Source organism: Struthio camelus, chromosome 6, assembly GCF_040807025.1.
Source record: "Struthio camelus isolate bStrCam1 chromosome 6, bStrCam1.hap1, whole genome shotgun sequence".
Taxonomy (NCBI): domain Eukaryota; kingdom Metazoa; phylum Chordata; class Aves; order Struthioniformes; family Struthionidae; genus Struthio; species Struthio camelus.
The window spans coordinates 30,572,066-30,593,051 of NC_090947.1; positions in this window are offsets into that span (position 1 = coordinate 30,572,066).

Below are 20,986 nucleotides of genomic sequence, written 5' to 3' on the forward strand. Positions count from 1 at the left end.
CTGTGGACCCTGTTGTACCTTAGTCTTCAAAGAGTTGGCATAATGCATCAGCTACCATCAATTTCCTTAAATGGAGAGGCAAAAAAAAAGGGGTAGAATGTCAGAAATATAATGAAAGAAAGAGGGAAAAAGTTATCATTTGAGTCTACATAAAGCTTTCTACATAAAGCTAGATGCAAGTTCCTCCAGGATTAAAGACACCTTTCCATTAGTTTTGAGAGATTTTGGATGAGACCCAGAATATAAATGCTCTATCCATTAATCTTTTGTTCTAGTTTTCTCTTAGGAGTCTTTCCTCTATCATATCTGAAGTTGGCATCCTAGAAGATAGGGACATATTATTCCAAAGTGTTCATCACCTCCCATATTAGTTTAACAGACCCTGCAAAAACACTTTTTATAGAAGGAAAAAAAAATCTAGTCCCTAGAATAACCCTAACAACATTTTAATAGATAACGTAATTAACAAAGGCTTTAAATAGATTTCGGAGAGTAAAACTGTAAGTCAAAAGAGCGTTCACTTTAGAAATAGAGGCAATAAGAGAACAAAGCGCGTCTTTGTATTAAGTGAGGAGTTATCAAATCAATTCTTGATATTGTTATTTGACTTGTTGTTATTAGCTTGTGATAAGGCAAATCGATATGGCAGGACAGCAGGGAAAAGAGGGGACTTTTTAGGTGTCCAATCAGAATATGGAGGATCTGATATTTCTGGAGACGGTTTTCTCAGTGGCTGGTTGAGAGAAGGTAGAGGTGTCAGCCAGGACTCTAGACTCCAAATTGCTTCAAGACATAACGGTCAAAGCTTTTTGGATATCTTTAAAGTGTTCTTGTGCTTGGCTCTGCAGCTTCTCACATTTTTAGCAATTCTTTTTCACATTAAGTGCTTAGCCAAACGATGTGCAAATAATTCATATGGGAGCTTTATCACTGTCAGGCAACTGATGTGATCTGAAGAGCTTAAAATCTCCAGGAAAGTCAGAAGCTCACAAGTAAATGGCAAGGCCATATTCAGCCCTGATGTAAAAAGGGGAGCTCTGCAGCAGTTCAGCTTCTCTCTGCTACTTGATGGAATGACATGATGCCAGACGGTGCTGTTGCACTTCTTCCTCTTCTGCACCCTGATAAATAAGTATTTGCATTACATTGTGCTCACTGTTTTCACTGTTCCAGTTTCTATAAATATCAGATAAAAATCCCCAGTGATTTCCCCAATTACTTATAAAGCTTTTTGCAAAATGCCACTTTTACTTTTGTCCTTAGCAGACAGGCTTAGTGCTAGTCAAACTAAAAAAAAAAAAAAAAAAAAAAAACTGTAATGAGATGAAAAATAAGGCTGTGAGTACACTGATACTCTTAATAAAGATCTCAAAAACAAAGTGCTTCCTAGTGGTAGAAGAAGAGAACAGGAACAAAAAGACTGAGTTGTATACCTTTCTTTGTTCATTAAGTTCTCTTACAAATTGTTACATCTCTAAATCTGTTTCCCTAACTATAAAATGACACACCTATCCTTCATTTTTAAAATACTTTGAGGGGAAAAGCATCAGCGAATGCAAGCTATAAGCTATTAAAACTTCTGGGTTTTGTTGAGCTTTACAAATACTATGTGGTGATTGTTCAGTCTGTTTTCAGGCTTGGTACAGAGAGGCTCAGTAGCTGTAGAGAGATTGTCCAAAACATGCAGTGTGTGAGTGCCGAATGTCAAAAGAAACAGAAGCTGATTCTCTGCAGTTTTACTCTCTTTCCTCTAAAAAACTGTTTTTGTGATAGACAGTAATAATATGTATTTGTTTATGTCTGTATATAAGAATATTTTGAATTGTATCAATTACTAGGAATACATTAAAAGACTATTTGATGCCAAATCAATTTACGGCAAACATTATTGATTTCAATGAACTTAGCAGGAGATACTTGTGTTAATTGTTTGTTTGTTCATTCTTTTTATTTGTGGCATTTCTAAAATCTCGTAGGAAAAAGTGATTGTTCTTACTGTTACATAAAATATTTTTATTTTGAACATTTTAACTAAAAAAACTGATAGACACTATAATTATGTATTTAAATATGCAAATAATTTTTTCAACAAAATGTTAAAATGCTTCATTTCAACAAAATTGAATTAAGTATTTCAACTTTATGGGAATTTCTTTTGGGACAAAAAGAAGTGTTTAAAACAGCAGGATGTTGCAAAATGTCAGTGCATCTGCTGTTTTCGCCAAAAAAGGAGGCAAAAGTGAAAAAATGGGTGGAAAATGTTATTTCCTACTAGCTTTCCAGCAACATTGTTTTCTAGTGTAGTCATGCTGTTGAAGTTTGGATCCCCAGAATCATGATGAATAGCAGTTCGCTTTCACACCACGTACGATAAGATATTGACTCCGTATGACTCCTTATAATGTAAGAAACTGCATTAAAACCCTACGCGAAATCACAATGCAGCTAGTAAGTGACTTTCTCTTGTCTTCATTGGAGGTGCTAATTGAGAACTAGAGGGGGAAGATTGGCTGTTATTCACAAATAAGAATCAGCAGAAAGTTAAGGAAATTAGTAATTATATTTTTTCAAGAAAAAGTACATCCACCTGGTAGAGGTTCTTGCAAAGCGCTATGGGAGAGAAGCAAACCTTTCTGGAGGATATGTAGTAGGAGTAGAGCCTCCTGCACCTTCAGGACTATGCCTCTGCTCTCATCTCAGGATGTTTTTGGATCCTGAACATTTCTTCCTCAGGAACTGTTGGTGAGGTGAGCACTAAGGATTGATCTGGGACTTATGTGCATGAGGGAAAATGTATGGGGTGGATGCAGAGGGGTAGTGGCTTTGGTGGTCAAACTAATAGTGACAGATTATATATGGCTGTGAATTCAGCAAGGCTGGTGATAGGGCTGGAGGCCAGGGTGAAGTATTGTATGCTTGAGTGAATGAAGAGTTTTAAAATCTCAGCCTGATTCATTTTTACCACTTTCTAGTCAATGCCCTCACTCTTTTGGCCAGGATTAGCCCAGCTCCAGGCCCAAATGAACCATTATGGCTTCAGTAGGATTTGGATAAAACTCTTCTGAATTAGAGCCTCTCTTTGAGAAGTGATTTCTTTTCCTCTGCTTGCTACACAGTAAGCAAGAAATGGGGATGAGCATTTTGTTGCTTGACTCCTACCAGCTGGATTATTTCTAGTTGGCTGATCACGTCTCCTACACCTAGTGGTATAAATGATGAGCTTAGTTAAAATGGCATGTGCTCTTTAATTTTTTTCCTTTTTTTTTATCAAGACACTCCAGCAGATTGCTTTATTTTTCTTAATTGTAGCAAAAAGAGCGTGAGTGAATGCTCCTGAACTACTGGTCCCTGGAGAATCCTCATGCATTTATGCAGGCGTGCTACTTCACCCTCCCTTCCTCTCCCTTTCTATACAGAGCTTATCAGGAGCTACACTGATAGTTGTGGTTGCTGTGCAAGGGATGCTAATAATGTGAGGTCATGGCACATACAGGGCAGGTGATGAGACTGGGGAAAATCTGGTTGCAGACAAGCAGTGCCATCACTATCATGGAAAAGATGGGATTGAAAAATTATGTTCCTAACTAGGGGCTGCAAGAGCCCAATTAACTCAAAGTGTGTCTGTATGTATGCTGAGAGGCTCAACCTAGTCAAAACAGAGTAGTAGGGACTTTCACTTGCCTTGGTGTTTTCTGTGTTTCCTAGATGATAACCCTCTATTTTACCAAACTTGCTGAGTGCTCATCCACGTAGATAGGTTGCTTCCTCAACAACCAAAATCCTATATAACAGATGTATAGTAACTCCCTCTGTATACATATAAGCCAAACAATACCCTAATAGCTTTTACCGATGTCTTATTAAGCTGAAGCAGGACATGGACCTTGAGTGCGACCTGAGGTGGTTGCATAGTGTCTTTCAGCTGCTCCTAAAGTTTCATTAGGACAACCCTGCACAACACAATGAAGGCTAGTGCTGACATCTTCTCATTTGCTATGAATGGTAAATGCTCCTACCCACTACACCTCAAACCAGTGTACCCCAACAATATGGGAGCTTTCAAGCTAAAACTATTCTTTAGCTGTGCCATGAAAGAGAGAATAATGTGCAGCATGCCTTATGAAAGGCTGATGTTGGCCTTAACTCAAGATAGCTGAGCCTTGTTCTTGCCCCATAGATCCTTAATGGGATCTGTGACCTCCAGCTGATGTGGCAGAAGATTATACTTCATAACCACCCATTGATTATTCTGTTAATTGAAGTTCTTATAGTACTTCACACGCTTCATCTCTTTATATTGTACTTTTCCATCTGGTGTCTGATGTAGATGCTCCGCATGTTTCAGGTCTCTTCATTCTTTCTGTAAAATGTTTGTTGATAGCTTTTTGATTTGGCTGTTTGCTGTTATTAAAATAAGAATAGATTTTTTAAATTATGCTTCATTTGGGCAGGCCACTTCACAATCATTCAGGTAGCAAAGGCAAACTTTTTTTTGTTTTTTTGGGGCCCACGGGTAGTAGTTTTAATACTCCTTTTCATTGCTCATAGAGCACCTTCTGAAATTCTTTTCAAGGCCTTCAGATAAGTTGCAATAAAAGTTAATTCACATTTTTCCCAACTTGTCCTGTAGCCAGTAGCCAGGGGCATTCCTGATGACTCTTTAATAGAGGCAAAAGGTGCTTACCCAGACAACTTGTGCAGGGGAACGTGAGTGGTAAGCTATAGCACTAACACATTAAAATTTTTCTAAGACAGAGCAAGAGGGAGACAGAAGAGGATTTTGTAACACAACAGCTCATGCACATAGAAGACTGATGTTGGTCTTACAGGGAATAATCTTTGTTTATAGATTGGGACTGAAGTGACCAGCGCTGGACATCTGAGTTAACAGTTTAAGAAAAGCTGTAATCCCTCATCTCTGCAGAGAAGCACTTCCCATACATTTCTACCAACAGGTTAGGTTTGTTCTAATGGTCTTCACTGGCATACTGCCTTTCCATTTTGTACACTGGGACTTTGTACATCAGCAAAGCAAGGGACCAGGAGCGTTCATTAGCATTTAATCTCAGCTGAAGCACCTTGCCACCCCCCTTTGGTTGTTGCAAAACACTGCTATTACTGTGAAAATGGTTGATTTCTTGCTTTGACTGGAAGGTTAAGGAAAAAAAATGCCCAAATGCTACAGAAATCTGTAAATAAATTAAAAAAAAAAAAAAAAGAAAGGGAGGGGGTAGTCATTAAAATGTCATTTCCTAGTTAATGAAACATGGTCTTTCTAATTCAAACATGGACTTTACTAAGAAAACTTTGGAAGAAGTATCAAAACAATGAATTGTCTTCAGATAAGTGATGCAACAGGAAGTGAATCTTTTGTTTCTTGCTGGTGGGGATACTGATAAAGTTTTCAAAGTCAGCTTGAAGAAAAGTAAAACCGCTTATAATTTCATTGATTTTCCTTTTAGTTTTTTTATATTGGTGGAGACATTCAGCCTGATCAGGGATCTAGGCTTCAATTGGGATGGACTCAATTTCTTAGCCAAAGTGCCTTCATGGCTCATGTACTGCCCTGAAGGAGCTGACGGTCACTTGAAATATTGCCTAGAAAAAGGATCAGTAATTGGTAGGGCTTGGGAATTGAACGTGTTCGAGATGCCAGACTTCATGCAGTGAATTTACAAGGCTGATATCTGTGGAAGGAAAGGTGCTGCTTTGGGTTGCCTGTCTCCACTGAGTCCAGAACATGTCTGGACAGACTAACAGATTAACCTGGCTAAGGAAAATACTTATAGCTGAGATGTGTCAACACCGCCCTCAGTATATTGAGCGTGACAGGCTGGTTTATGGTGTAAGGACCTCTCCCATGGCTTCAGACACTGTACTCTCAAGAGAGCCAACTCTGAAAAGGCCCTTAATAGGACTTGCTTTGCTGTTTTACACTACTTGCATCTTTAAATCTACTCTTGGATACGTTGGTGTATCATTGCTAGCATGGCTGATGGAGAATGCTGCAAGCTCCAGTGCTAGAAATGAAAGGGTTTTATCTCTCCCTTCCCTCACTCTTCAGCTGGCATGCTGCCTGCCTTTGACAACCAGTAAAGCGGGGACATCCTCCCCAGCAGCTCAGATCTAAATCCTAGATATGCAGATTGGTTTCCAGCACAGCCTGTGCTGTGTATAAATCCTGGATCAAACAGGCTAATCACTGTTAATCACTGCTAATCAGCATGATGGGGCTTGTAGACCTTTGCAGTCCTATTTACCGGCTAGGGGGGACAAACTGCCGGTAGGTACTAAATCGCTAATGGCTGCTGTTGAATTTAAATGGCTGATGGTGCTGAATTTAAGTGACTAGTGCTGCAGTCATACACTGCTGTAGAATGACATTTTCCGGAACTATAGCATCACTGTATATTTTTCCTAGCATGGCTATGATTCAGGATAAGCAAGGATTAATCTACCTTAGCACAGGAGAAAACTCTTAGTGAAAGAATTTCTTCCGAATACCCTGGTGGCTGCTGTACTGCTGTTCTCCCCACCTCCATTATAGGTTATGCTACTACAGTCTGGTACTTTGCTTTCCTTTTACCAGAGAAGTTGAGTTGAATACTGGATCTCAAAGTTCATTATTTGTCCTCAGTGTTTACCAGATGGTTTAGTCTCGGATGACTGTGGAATCTGGAACACTTTCTGATTCACACTGTGAATCTCACGCTGCCGTTCACAATGTGCAGGTTTGTCTTTCCTTTTGATTTTTGTTCTTTCCTTTCTTTTTAATTCACAAATTGTATTTTACAAAATAGCCATGAAATGTGGCAGGTTGCACATCTGAGGAGAGTTATGGCCTTTTTCTGGTAGTTAATGTACCCTGAGCTTTTGGCTTTGGTGCCTCATAATGCCACATGAGGCATGCAGTAACTGCCCAGAAACACATTTGTTAGCTGTCATGTCATTCCTTAATTATATCTTACTTCTCTTTTAGTGCATCATGCATAAGTTTTGCTAAATGTTCTATGTGACTCCAAACCTGATTTATTACCTCAAAAATCCCTTAGAGAATTCTAGTGGAATAAGAGCTCCCTTTAATGTGCTTTCCTATCTGCAGAACTCCAATTTAGTGCAACTTTGTTAATCTTTGAATCAGTAAACAATATTGCATGCAGTGAGTAACTTTAATTTAAGCAGATTGCTTACTTATGTACTTGTTCGCAGGTGTGTTGTGAAAATGAGTTTTTTCTTTCTTTGTTGGATCATATCAAGAATTGCAAACATACTGTAGTGGGTGTGTTGAAGCCATGACAGTACCGCTGATTTATACCAGCCAAGGATCAGATTTTGATGCTATTGATGATGTGAAGTTATTAAAAACGCATTCTTAGGCAACATCTTTCTCCCTGAAAGTTCCCATACTAAAGGCATAGGAAGGAGAAGATGCTGCATGATGAAGTTGTCTTGGTGGTGTGTGCTGGAGGTGTTGCTGGTTGTGTTCTTCTCAGTAAATTATTTTCCCTCAACAGCAGCAGCTTCAAGATGCCAAAAGTGCTTTTACTCTGAAATGAGATCTACTGAGTGTGTATGAGACTAGAATCTGTGAGCATTTAACAGCTGCTGAGCTACTATTCTCTGTGAACAAATGGACCTAGAGCAAAGTAGCCGCATAGCTTTTGGGGTGTGACTCTTTCTCCTCTATCATGCAAAAGATGTTTACCTGCTGCTTCCCAGTGAAGATCATGCAGCTTCCCAATATCTATCCAAATATTTGAAGGACCCCTGGAAGAAGTCATTAGCCTTTTTCAAAACTCTGAAGACCGATAGGTGTCATGAAGTGACTTGGAATGTCTATTGTACAGTCTGTTAAGTGGAATTTTTCCTATGTTATTGCTACCTGAAGCCTTTATCTTCTTACTTTCTTGTTTAGGTGATTTAAAAAGCATAAATGAGTGTACCCTTGGAACATGCCCAAAGACCACTGGGAGCCATGAAATAAACTTCTCGGGGGGAAAAACTCATAACTTCTTGTTAAAGACAGATAATATTTTTAACAAATCTCAGTACCAGGAGAAATTGTAGAAAGAGAAATAGGTGGTTCTATGGAAGTTATCATCTGCAGAGTTCCAGGCCAGCGTTTTGAATAGAAGATGCTTAGGAGCTCATTATGGAAAAAAGAACAGAAATGAGAATTTTCCTTGGATGACTCACAGCATAGATAAAATTGGTCAAAGAAGTTGTAGGGGTGCTGTCCCACTGTAGTGGCTGCTTTGGTATCTTAGTCTGAGTATCAGACTGTTCTGAAGTCCCTAGGTTGGAGGGCAGCAAAGGCTAGAAGGGAAGTAAGTCTGACTTGTTTATGCTAGATTTCTTATTGTGTTTCAATATGTCCTTTTTTCTTTTCCTCCTTCCTAAGCGGACTACAACAAGAAGCTCAAGTACTGAGGAGAGAATGCAATGCTGTTCTTGTTGTGTGAATTCCATGATTTCTATTTCTGTAACCATTTCTGTAACCATTCCATGAAGGCCAAAGCAGATGAGAAAATATTTATAACCACGTCAGCTGTGAAGTGGGATTTGTATCCCACACCCTTCAAGTATCCATGAAACTGGGAAAACCTCTTGTGATTAGCGTGAAAGAAATCAGGAGTCAGTAGTTCCTATTGGAGCAGAATGGATAAAGGAGGAAATAAAACTAGATTGAGTTTGGAGGCTAAGTTAGATGAATTCAGACCCTAAAGAAGAGAGCGAGATGTCTTGTATAACATGAAAGAGAAGCCAACAAAGAGGTTTAACAGTAGTAGGAGCACTGGCAAACTAAGAAGATAATTCCTTTGACCATAAATGAAACCTTGCTTGTTTTGAAATCAGTAAGTTTTTACAATAGCTCAGTTAAGCCAGAATTTTATCCTACATCTATTAGGTCTGTTGATACCCCTAAGAGGAGCTAAAGGGAATAATGAATGTCAGAAGTGAGCTTCTAAATATTTGAATGCAAGATAACTGTGAGGAAGAAGCCAGATATTGCAGTTGCTTACAACTAAGCTTGAAAACTCAAGATTATGATTGCACAGGCTCTTTTTGGAGGAGAGATCAGGTGTCTTAGAAATATTTTTATGCACATAACATAAAGTTATAACCTTCTTTTTCCTTTTTCTCCTCCCTTTCATCATGGTTGCTTACCACAGGCATTTCCCTTTTTATATTTCATAGTATAAAACTTCATGCAACTGCATTGTTGTTAGCCTTAGCAAAAGATAAAGCAGGCAAGATTTGCATAACTACAGTTGCTTATCTTTCTTTGTACTATTTTCTCACCATGCCCAGCAAGCATGTCTGGAATTCATCATTTATAGTTACTTTATATAATCCATGACACTCAGAAATTTCACTAGGGGAGGAAGCAGATGAAGCCAGTTAATCTGTATTGTTTACAACGGAATTTTCCAAAGATAGCTACTGTGAATAGCTTGCAATTTTTAAAATGAATTATCCAAATGACACCCTTTATCTTGGTAGATTATCATGTTTAGTTTCAGTGTCTCAAACTAAGGAGTGAAACCCCATTTAATTATTTAAGGAGGGCTTGTCTTTGCAGATTAGCTGACTTAAAATTTAGGACATTTGAGGACATCAGCACTCCTGTGTAAGCCCTCATCTTTTAAAGTCACCATTTGATTCTGACTTCTCAAGTTTTTATGAGTAGACACAGGTAATTATGAAGAGGGAATCCAAAATGACTGCTGCAGTATGTCAGCTAATGAAGTCAGCCCTTGACTGTGAGACAGACCTTTGATGCTGAATCCCATGTGCCTAAGTTCTGCCTAGATCCCCAGAGGTTCCAGCTGTTCTAGCAAACCTTCAGTGTGAGAAGCAAAAATTTGTTCTTATGGGCTCATTTTTATAGAAATGTGCTCTGTTTATAAGAATTTCGAAGACCCGCTGTGAATAATTATAATGGAGGAAGCAAATTAAGGTCATAAAGATTTTGGCACTCTAAATCCTCGTGTCTGTAGCATGCTGAAGACCTTCGATTCACATGACTCAGATGAGGAGTTCTGTTCAAATTGTCAGGATAATGTCACCTAGTTAGATTAATTCCACTTAAGGCAGTGGAGTTATTTTGGTAGCATAACAAAGTCTGAGTACAAAGAACACTGATATCAGCATGAGACCAGAGGAGTCACACATTTAATCTTTGTTATGCTTTGAGGTAGCTGGACATCTAGGGATATGGTGAAATTTGAATCTGCCTTTACCACAAAAGATGCTCCACCATTCTGCTTTTAGTCTATCTTTAATAGAAAGAATCCTTTTAAGTCTGAAAACAACATTAGGTTATTTATACTAACTGATGATACATCTTAGTCCATTAAACATGAACTACTCAGACATCTGAATGGCAAATTTTTCTACTGGAAAACTTAAACTTAGATTTCAGTGTTTGTATGAAAGAGAAATTCAATTTTTTTTTTCTGCAGACAGAATGCTTCAGTGACGGAGTGAGCATGGCAAGGTTTCTAGCCTGTGTTGTTCAGGAGGTCTCCTGTAGTCCTAAAATCTGCATCCCCTATTAATCTCTGGTCAGTGTGTTTTAGTGAGACCAAGTTAGATCCTTGCTGTCCATAAAGAAAAAGTCATGAGAGGTCATTTCTAATGCACTTAGCTGTTGGTATATGGGAGAAAGATAAAGAGTGGTGGGACATAGCTTCTATCCTTAAAGGATTCTACTGGGGGTTTCTTTTCTGGATGATTTTGATGTGGCACGTTGGAGCATTCACTGTTAGTTAAACAAATTGGAAGTAGAGGTTCATGTGTGGATGGCTGAATTCACTGCACGTTTCCAATGAAGCAGAAGAGGATATTCCCCAGATGGAGTGTTCTGTCTTATTCTCATTTGGAAGAGAGAGGAATGGACACTTAGGGAATGGTCAACCCCTACTGACAACTGAAAGAAGAGAATTAGAACCAAGCCACACAAATATATTTTGTTCCTTTCCTCCCTTCACAGGAAATATGTGGGTTTTTTTTTTTTGGGGGGGGGGGGTTGGGGAGAACAGAAAAGATAAAGGGAAATTACTGGCAAGGAAAATTTGCTTTTCTTTGAGGGTCTAAAATAGACCTATGAGTTATTTACATCACATCCTGAGTTAGGACATTAATAAAATATAGTTGTCGCTGGTCTTCCACACAGGAATATGTTCAGCACTTGCTGCTTGGAGTTCATACTATTTATTGACTATATCTTTAGGAATATGTTGGATTTCTTTATTTAATCAAGAAAAGTGTTTTGATAGTGAGATTTTTTTTTTAAGATTTAAGAAGCTTTTAAATCCCTTATCTTGTTAATGAGAGCTGAGCCAAAACTGTAACAGCTAGCACCATCTCTGAGTTTTGATGGGGGACCTTGCAATGCTAGTTGGAATGTAACAAAATTTGCCTGAGAAAGGCTGAATTAATCTTGTCCTGTGAGAGACTGTTGGAAGAAACAAGTGTAGCCATGTAAGCAAGCTTTAAATAAATGGGTATATTTGCCAGTCTCTGAACGTGGGATTCGTTTTTATGCCTGCTTGATTTGTATGGAATGTAAAAAACATGAGCTTATAAAAGTGTAGGAAATGTATAGGAAAATTGTCACTAGATTATAATTCACTTTGACATATGTGATGGGGAATTCATATGGATAAGTGAAACCTTTGAGGGCATGGGCCATAGTTATTAAATCAAGCTTTTCTATGAATTAAGGTTTCATGAGACTGAGCTTGCAAAGTGCAGCCTTTCTGTTCAGGATGGCTGTGGGGAAGAAGGAGTTGAAGGCATTTTCGGAACATTCGTGTGAATCTGAGATGACTCTCCCGTTGAGCCAAACTCACTTGTGTCTTTCCACTTGCTCTGAGTATGCTCACAAACTAAATCTTGTTTGCTAGTACTTGCACAGGGCTTTTTCATTTTCCCTTGTTGTTCCAGTATCTCTATTAAACACACATGTACAGGTGTGCTGTATGGAAGTTTTGTCATCGGTATCGTCCTTTCTTGGCTGTCAAGTTGCTGTACTTCTGCAATAAGAAAAGGTTCTATGCAGAAACAATGTGACTTTTTTTAAGTGACCTGCTGCACCTTCAATATATAGCAAATCATTGGAATGAACTTGCCTATAAAAACAAAGACTGATCATTATTCATCTACAGAAGTTCTGGATGAAAGAGATGTTTGCAGAGATCAGGATGAGTTTGCAAATGATTTCATGGGAGACTTGCACCTTATTTGAGTGCAGAAACCTAGTCCTGAGAAAACTTCCTCTGTGACCCAATTGCCTATTTAATTATATCTTGGATAAATTTGTTTTACAGACTCACACCCAAAATCTTTATGTAATTGCTATAAGACATAGAACTGGGATCAGTTAGCTACAGCTCAGACTTCTGGGCATTAACAAACCACATAGTAAAATGCTAATATAGGAAGCTTGATCTCTCTGGTGCTATACCCTTGTGCAGGTGATTTAAAGATGATTCCTTAGTTTTGAAATGTTCATATTACTATTGCAATGCACAGTGTTCCTTCTGGTTTTCCCACTTTATAATTTTGAATGGGAAAAGGAATAATGCTTTCTCAAACTTCTGTCCCTAAACCAGACATCCGCAATGTACAAGAAATTATTCACCTTGATTCTAGAATTCATTGTTTCTTTAATTAGTTGTAATGGATAATATGGAAGGGGTAGAGAAATAGAACCAAATCCATTACTTGCAGCGGGTTAAAAGACATTCAGCCAAAGTTCAGCCCACTGAAAGTTAGGTGTCTAGCCTGATTTCAGTGTATAAAGATTGCATATTATTTTTGGAGAACAATTAGTATATCTAGAAGTTGGTTCTTTCATCTGCAACGAGCCTTTAGCAGGAGAGAATATCCAGATGATTAGTTTAAGTAGACCTCTACATTTTAGAGGGTTAAAGATCAATTAGGGAATACACTTCTAGAGAATTTGACTTCCAATGGCTTTTTGTAGTCTGCGCTCAATCAACTATTTTCAAACTCCGTTCTGCGTCTCCCCCCCCCCCCCTCCCCACCACACACACTCTTTAGGATAAAAATTCGGTGACTAACTGGGGTGTTACTTTGTTTTCACTTACCTTAGTCCACTACTGCTGTTGTAAATAGTCCTTTGCTGATGTACTAGGGAGATCTGGTGGTTATGTTGATTTATATTAGCTATGAATCTGACCTAGCAGCTGTGACTGAACTATTGATTAAAAACAAGAAGCTCAACTAATGCAAAGAAATGAGTTTTTTAATATACATTTCATATTGAAGGGTGGTCCATAGAATCATTCTTTGACTCTGAGTTATAATCATATTTGTGTTGTTCAGATGATATACTACGCCCAGTGTTACAATGCATCATGAAAACAGCATTATGTTGGATACAAATACAATCTGCAGTTGAACAGGACTCTCTTATTTCACTGTCTATCAAAATTTCTATTACTGATTTAGTCAGTCATTAGCAAAAATACAAAACATACATTTTGAGTTCCGTTCAGGACCATCTGTTAGACCCGTCTTGGAAAGAAGGACAGGCACTTTTCTTTTAACGGACAGCAGTGGGGTGTGTGTGTGTGTGGTTTTTGTTTGTTTGTTTTTTCGGAGAGGAGTTTTTCATTCCTCTATTTGAACTTGAAACACCTTGACTCATCTTCAAATGATATGCCCAATGACATGGGATATGGAATGACTCTCCTATACAAAGGAGATATGGTGGTTTCAAAGCTTTATTCAGATTCAGCAATTGCAGATTTCATTTCCCATAAATTATGGTCCTGACCTAACGACTTTCGAGAGAAATTGAAAGGCTGCTGTACTAGCCCCAAATAGCAACAAAACTTGGATAAAAAGGCCCCTCAAAGCAACTTCAGTTTTCTTTGATAAAATTCAGATCCTACGGATAATTCTATTTGTCGTTAAGCATCGTGGTATGAGAGAGATTGCAGAGGAAGGTGTCCTGTCCTATCAGTGTCTATTTTTGACAGACAAAGACACATTAGGACACAAAGGCTAGTTAGCACCTAAATCCCTAAATATATGGAAATATTCCTCCTTAAAAATATGAAAAGAGAATGAAAAGAAAGCATGTTTCATTGCTTAGTTTTCTACTGCCTTGAACTCTTACAATATCATGAAATACCTATCAAAAAAGGAAACATCTGTAAAAGGTTTATGCAGAACTTCTATGGTGGGAGATTAGACAGTCATGCCTAATTCATTAGCAGTGCCTCTATTTTAAAAACTAGGTGTGGGACTGACTGGAAAAGCACCTAGTTTTTTGTTTGGAATTTTTGGGGGAGTGGGATGGCAGGGGGAAAAGGGAACCTCAGAAATCTAGAAGCTTGTTTGCATGCTGGAGTGAAAATAAACTTTTGAGTTTGACTTTGTTCCTCAAAAAGGAACAGCTCCTTTCTGGTTTGGAAAAGGCTGCTTCTCAGAAAAGGCCACTTCTCAGAGCATTTGTGGAGCTGGAACTTAAAATTAGGCTTCTTCTGCAAGGCGGATTCATGGATTTGACAGAGAACTCACTGTCTCTGAAACAATAATCAAAAATTTGATTGTGTAGGGGAAGGAATTCTTCTGTCCGGTGGACAAGAATATAAATTAGTATCTTACTAGCTAGACTACAGATCTTTATTTTTCTCTTTGTTCGTTTTGTTCCTTGTTCAAGCAGTACTCTCTAACATAAACTAGAACTTAAACAGGACAGAGTGTGGGGAGGTGAACTTTTGTTGTTAAAATTTACATATTTTTAATTTAATTGATGAAATTATATGTTTTGATGGCTGAAGTCTGGTTTAAAAATGTTTTGATTAGCCATTTGAGAAGCCAGAGAGAACGGGACAGAAAACAGCCAAGGTAAAGAAAACCATTTCATAGGAAGGTAGACTGAGAGAAGAAATAGGCTAATAAGAAAACAGATTTCCTAGGGTTGTAGTCCTGTCCCTATTAACAATGACAATCACCATTATGAATGGAATGGCTTGTCACATTAATGTATTTCGAGCTCTGCTAGAAGCCTTTTAATGCTGTATTAAAAGAAATGTGTGGGGATTCTAAATCAGCTATACAAATCTCTATTTCACATGCTTGACCCTAATGTCACAGAACACGATAGGAGCATTAAATTTATGTGCTTACTAGCTGTTAGAAACACCATCACTTGCATTTGTGTATCTGCTTACAGCTTGGTGTTGTCTTATTGTTTATGATCCCTGATCTGCATTGCTATCGTATAATTCTTCCCATCAACAATAATCACAGACATGTGTGCTTACTTAGAAATATGGGGAATGAATATGCTTTACTCCAACCTAAGGGAGCCTTCATAAATAATACCTGTGAGGGAAATAATAAACCTGTTGATAATATATATTTTTGCTAACCACTCATACATTTAGTGCTATATCTTCTGTAACACTGAGGAAACAAAAGTTCATGGGAATTCTTATCCAGCAGTGACAGTGCTAATACACACCCTACACACTTTCTTTGCATAAATGCTTTCCCATAAATGAGACATAACTGAATTTAGCGCAGTAAGTATAGGGTGGTTTTTTTTTTTGTTTGCTTATTTTATCATATGGCGTAACTTAGAGAGGATTTGTGGTCAGGCAAGCACCTTACTCTCCCATTTTCTTGCTCTTACATGCAGCTGGGGGGAAAAAACAATCTATTACACTTCATTAATCCTTTTAATATCCGTTGTCTGCATTATTTGCTCTTCACTTCGCGGTTACAATTAATATTTAACTTCCATTATGTAAAGTCCACTTATCTGTACTAAATTCTATTTGCTAGGCTTTTGGTGTCAAAGCATTTGGAACCCAATTTCTCTTCTTACGCTAATATTTAGGCAAATTTGTGAATCATAGTTTCTTATTTCTTCATCTAAGTAATTGATAGAAATAGAGAACAAGAAGGATCTCCTCTAACCCGTTTGCCTCTTCCATAAACCATTACCACTCACAATTTGATTTCTAATCTCTAACCAATTTTCTACTCAACTTGCTGCTTCTTTTTGCTGCTTAATTCTATTGGTACAATTGACTGCAGGCAGTTTTTTTTCTTCTGATACGTACTTGGTTGTAACTATCAGAAGTATAGTAGTTCTAAATCTTAATGCAATTTTGAAGACAAGTGTACATATAAATTGTATCTTAATATGTATTAATGATAGTATTTAACATTTTGCTCTTAAGTTTGACTCTAAGCTGAGCAGGGTGGTGTCTTATGATGTGAAATCTCCAGTAGCATGTCAAGTACCAGACTCAACTTAGGGTAGTGCTGCTTAGCCAGGGATCTCATCTTGGGTACCGGGAACTTCACCTTGCTATTCAGATAAGACTGTATCATGTGTCAGATCTATGCCACTGAAATACTTCTATGGTCACTGATACTTTTTATTCACTTCAGAGAGAATATTTTATCAAAGGTGATTTCAGCTCTATGAAAACTTATATTCATTTCTTATACTCAGTCACTCATGGGCTAGCTCTCCACAGAGTTTATGATGGTCATAATATAGCTCAGCATAGACTTCTTAACCCTGGACGTAGGAGAGATTCTGGCTGAACGAGGAAAATTCTCATTCAGACTGTCTCGGTTTTGCTAAAGTGCTTCAATCTTTTAAGTCCAATGATTTCCAAATTAATTATTTGGGCTCTTCATGAGCGTCTCATAGTTCATTTGCAGTCCTGTTCTGGTTTTGAAATGAAACAATAAGACTGAGAAATCCAGGCAGGGCATACTTATTTTGGTTTGCAGGAAACACCTTCTTAGGGTGAAAACAATGCTTTCAGCTTTACAAAATGCCAGGGAAGTATGAAAGAGGGAAAAATATCTCTTTTTACCATCTGCTAATTCTGGATCGTGCCTTATTCCTAAAAGCTTATGATTTTAAGAAAGTTTAATTTTTTTCTATGCCAGGGAAAATGGAGATTTGAATGGAACAGGAATTGTTAGATGGGACTGTAAGACTAAGTCTGCTTCATCATAGAAGAATATGGAGCAAAATTATAGGTTATGACAAAATGTTTGTAGACAAATACTTGAAGAGGAGAAATAGGAACATTCTGGAGGAAAAGACCTGGCACTTGATTTCAGTGAAATCAGTAGCAGCTTCAGTGGTGTGAGATCTGAAAAATTAAAAAAAAAAAAAAAAAAAAAAAAGGCAACACAGCTGGGAGTAGCTTTTAACTACTCTTTAATTATTTTTAAGCTATCTGGAAGCAGAAAGAGGGGGCTGTGCTGCCTAGAATACCTGGGGAATTCAAGGAAGTAGATGTCTACGATCCTGTTGTCATAAAGGCAATGCTGGGTGAAGAAAGAAAAGCGCAGCACAGAGTGAACTGGAGCAGCTGTTTGCAGAGCGCAGCCCAGTGCTGGGGCTGCCCAGAGTTCTGAGAATAACCTACACGGTTACTTCTCCAAGTAACATAGTCCTTCAAATTCAAAAGAGGAGGAAACTGGGTTATTAAAAACTAAGCTTTGCAAAGTCAACTCCAGCCTGTTGTCTCAAGTTTCCCTTTTGTCAGCAGAAGCTGTTGAGAGGCAGCCTGGTAGCCCACCTGTGTTTTTTCTTCACCTTATTAAATATCAACCCCCAGACATACTGAGTGGAAGTGAGAAAGGAGGTTAGAAATGATGGAATGAATCTTAAAGGATCAGTTCCCACAAGGAAAAGACACACTGGGAACAGGATCTATTGAACAACCTTATTGTATAGTAACATCTCTTCTGTGGCTGGTCTAGCTGTGGTTATGCTTCAAGTTTTCAAGTAATAATTGGCTTGGCAATGCTTTAGTTAAGGCAAAGACACCTTCTAGACAGGAATGCTCTTTTACTGGTAGAAAGTTGCTTCTGCCAGCATAGTGTTTTTCTTTAAATACAAAAGAATAAGCTATGCTGGAATCTTCTGCCTCTATAACTATGGACATATGTCTTCATTTGTGTTTTACTGATTTAAGTGCATTTTCTTGGAAATCAATGAAACTTTACCAAAATAACGTTTCCTAAATTGTCAGTCTCTTTCATTCATAAGAACAGATCTTCAGCTGATATAGATTAGGGAGTTATGCTATTCTTCTCACCAACCACTTGTTTCTGGATGATAAATGTCAACATTTATATGGCATACTACTTATTTCAAGAGCACTGGGTTTGAGGAATTGCCAGCCCCTCGTTAGGTCCTCTAATGTGAAGCTTTGGTTTGCCTGAGCTCCATTTCTATCTATCAGAATTTGTTCCCCAGATGGCACTTCTATTAACACTAGTAAACAGCCATATGCTAAACAAGGACTTGGAAATCAAGGCACGTAATTAAAAGGAGTATGAATTGTCCTGTGTTTAATACAACATGCAGAGCAGAGAAGGCATGGGAGCTGCAGCAGAGACTTCACTGGTGATGAATTGCAACTGATTTATAGCATGACTTATAAAATTGTGGTTTGGCTCAATGAATCTTCTTAGCAGGGATGGTTTCTGGCCTGGTTGTTAGACTGTATCTGGCGTAGAGAGACCACTAAGAGTGGGAAATGAGTACCTGTAGAAGTGATGCATACAAACACAATAAAACTTCAATATCTAGGAAAACGGAAACCAAAACTGAACGTGTCTGCTTTACAGTTTTGCCAGCTGCAGAGTGGTGTGCACTGAAATCTTTGGTCTAATGTCCACAAATCACGCAACCCTTGCTGTCTTCTATGAACTTCTAGTGATGAAGTAGAGATTCAGCCAAGCAGCCTAAGATTCCAAATTATTTAAGCACTCTGTTTAATCTGTGGAAACACAAGATCAGTACTGGAAGGTGAGTCAAAAAGACTCAGTTTACATGAGGAAATTCTCATGTCTGTCTTCACTGATTCTATATTCTACTGCAGTGGTTTTTAATTGTTTTTTGGCAATGCAGGATCCCTAGGTGTTTTTGTTTAGTGGCGCAGACCACACATGACGAATATTCTTTTTATGGCCTGCCTTTTTTTCCTTTTTTCCTTCTTGATTTGTTTCAAATGTAATACAAGTAACGCTCTGAACTTATAAGATCACAGGTTGAAAAACACCGCTAGACAGAAAATATAGATCCTCTGTGTTCTTTCCTGCGGCATAAACTGGTCAAGTCAAGCTGGACTTTGTACTTGAGCTGCTTTAGATTATATACTTATTTTTTAGTGCAAAAGCTGCCTTTCTTACTAAAGTATCACACAATATAGATTTTGCAAGTTATTTCTGTGTGTTTCAGATACTTGTGTTTTAATCAAAGAGCTGTACAATTGTTTAGGAAGGATTTGGCATGCCTAGGGGAAGAAAGGACATCACTTCCAGTACCCTCTGCTCCTCCACCTTCTTTGTGTAACATATCATTAGTTTAAATTGTTACCCCGGATCAAGGGGATAGTTTCCATTGTGCAGCTTGAGGAACTTTTCCAGATCTGTGTTCAAGCTGAAAAACAAACAAGATGAACTGGCTGAGCAGGTTTGCTTGATCACTTGCATGATAGGTTTTTGAGCCTTTGCACGCTAGCCTGCAAGCAGAGTACTTCCTCCTCTGCTACATCAAAATGTAACCCCAGTTCTTGTCTCAATGCATTTGGGACACGGTTTCCTACTTGCAAATCCAAGCTAATCAAGATGCAAATTGGGTACTACAGCCCAGTAAAACCTCAGCCCACATTCATACGAACAACGATTCTGACAGAAATAATGATCTTAAACTAAGATTCTGCTCTCCTGTGTGCATGTGAAAATCTAGAAGGCAATGGATTTATTCTGGCTCCCTGAGAGTAGAATTTGGTCATGGTCTCACTACTGTATTTCTCTTTGGAATTACTGTTTTAAGTAGAGGTATAGAAATGTGCTCCTGCACTCAGAATAAAAATAGTGGGTTCAGTATTTGCCACATTTTCTGATAAGTTGGCATTTCCAATGGGTACCTTTAACAGGAAGCTGTAAGAAATCCTAGCATGTGAGAATTGCTCTTTCGGTAAGTAGTACAGTAGTACATGGAAAGTGTACCAAGACTTCAGTGAGGTGCATAAAGCATAAGGTGAGGTGGGGAGGAGGAGGGGGTAGATCACCTTGTAGTTTTTGACTTTCCTACTGACTATTTCTGTAATCTGTGGCAAGTCACTTGTGGCCTCTCTTCTCTTTCCAACTGAAGCTTGAGTTTACTGCCACGTATATTATACAGAATTTTCCCCTCACTACTTGTGGCAACACATGGTAAGAGGAACTCTACCCTCAGTCTGGAGCTCAGTATTTAACTAACAAATGTGACTCACTGAAAACTCCTCATCAGGCCAGAGCTCTGAATATTATGACTTGGGGGGAAAGAGAAGAGCAAGAATATTTTGGCTGTAGCCCACTCTAGAAGTCATGCTTCTGCTCATCGTGCCCCCCAAGGACTTTTATGTTTGCCAGTTTCTCAGCATTGTGCCAGCACCGTGGGGCATGGCTCTACATAAACTGGCCTACCAGCTGCTCTTGAAATGTATTGCTGTACATCCTGTGCTGTGGATGCTCATCTTAAAGACTACAAACAGTAGGAACAAGAGCATCAGAAACCTTAGTTGCCCTTATCGGACAAAGGTGTCCAACGGCTCTACTTAGCCTTAATCTGTGTCCACTTGCTGTTGCCCATGAGATCATCAGTGGGAGTGGAAAAGCACAGCTGCATCCATCAATTCATCTGCTGCCAATAGACAGTGAAAAGGTAATGGGGGGCAGGGAGATGACTTTGCAGAAAACATTGAAAATTCATCCTGAGGGTCTCCTTGAAGCCCTATCTTAACTGCCTCCTTCAGCTCAAAGCAAGACTCCTTCCTTTACCTCGCTGTGCAGGAGAATCTCTTCTTATACTGTATTATTTAGTACCTCAAGAGTGGGCATTGTGACTTGAAATGCTCTGAAGCCTCCAAGCGGACTTCTTCTTGGATTATTTGAGGGAAAGAGTAATTTC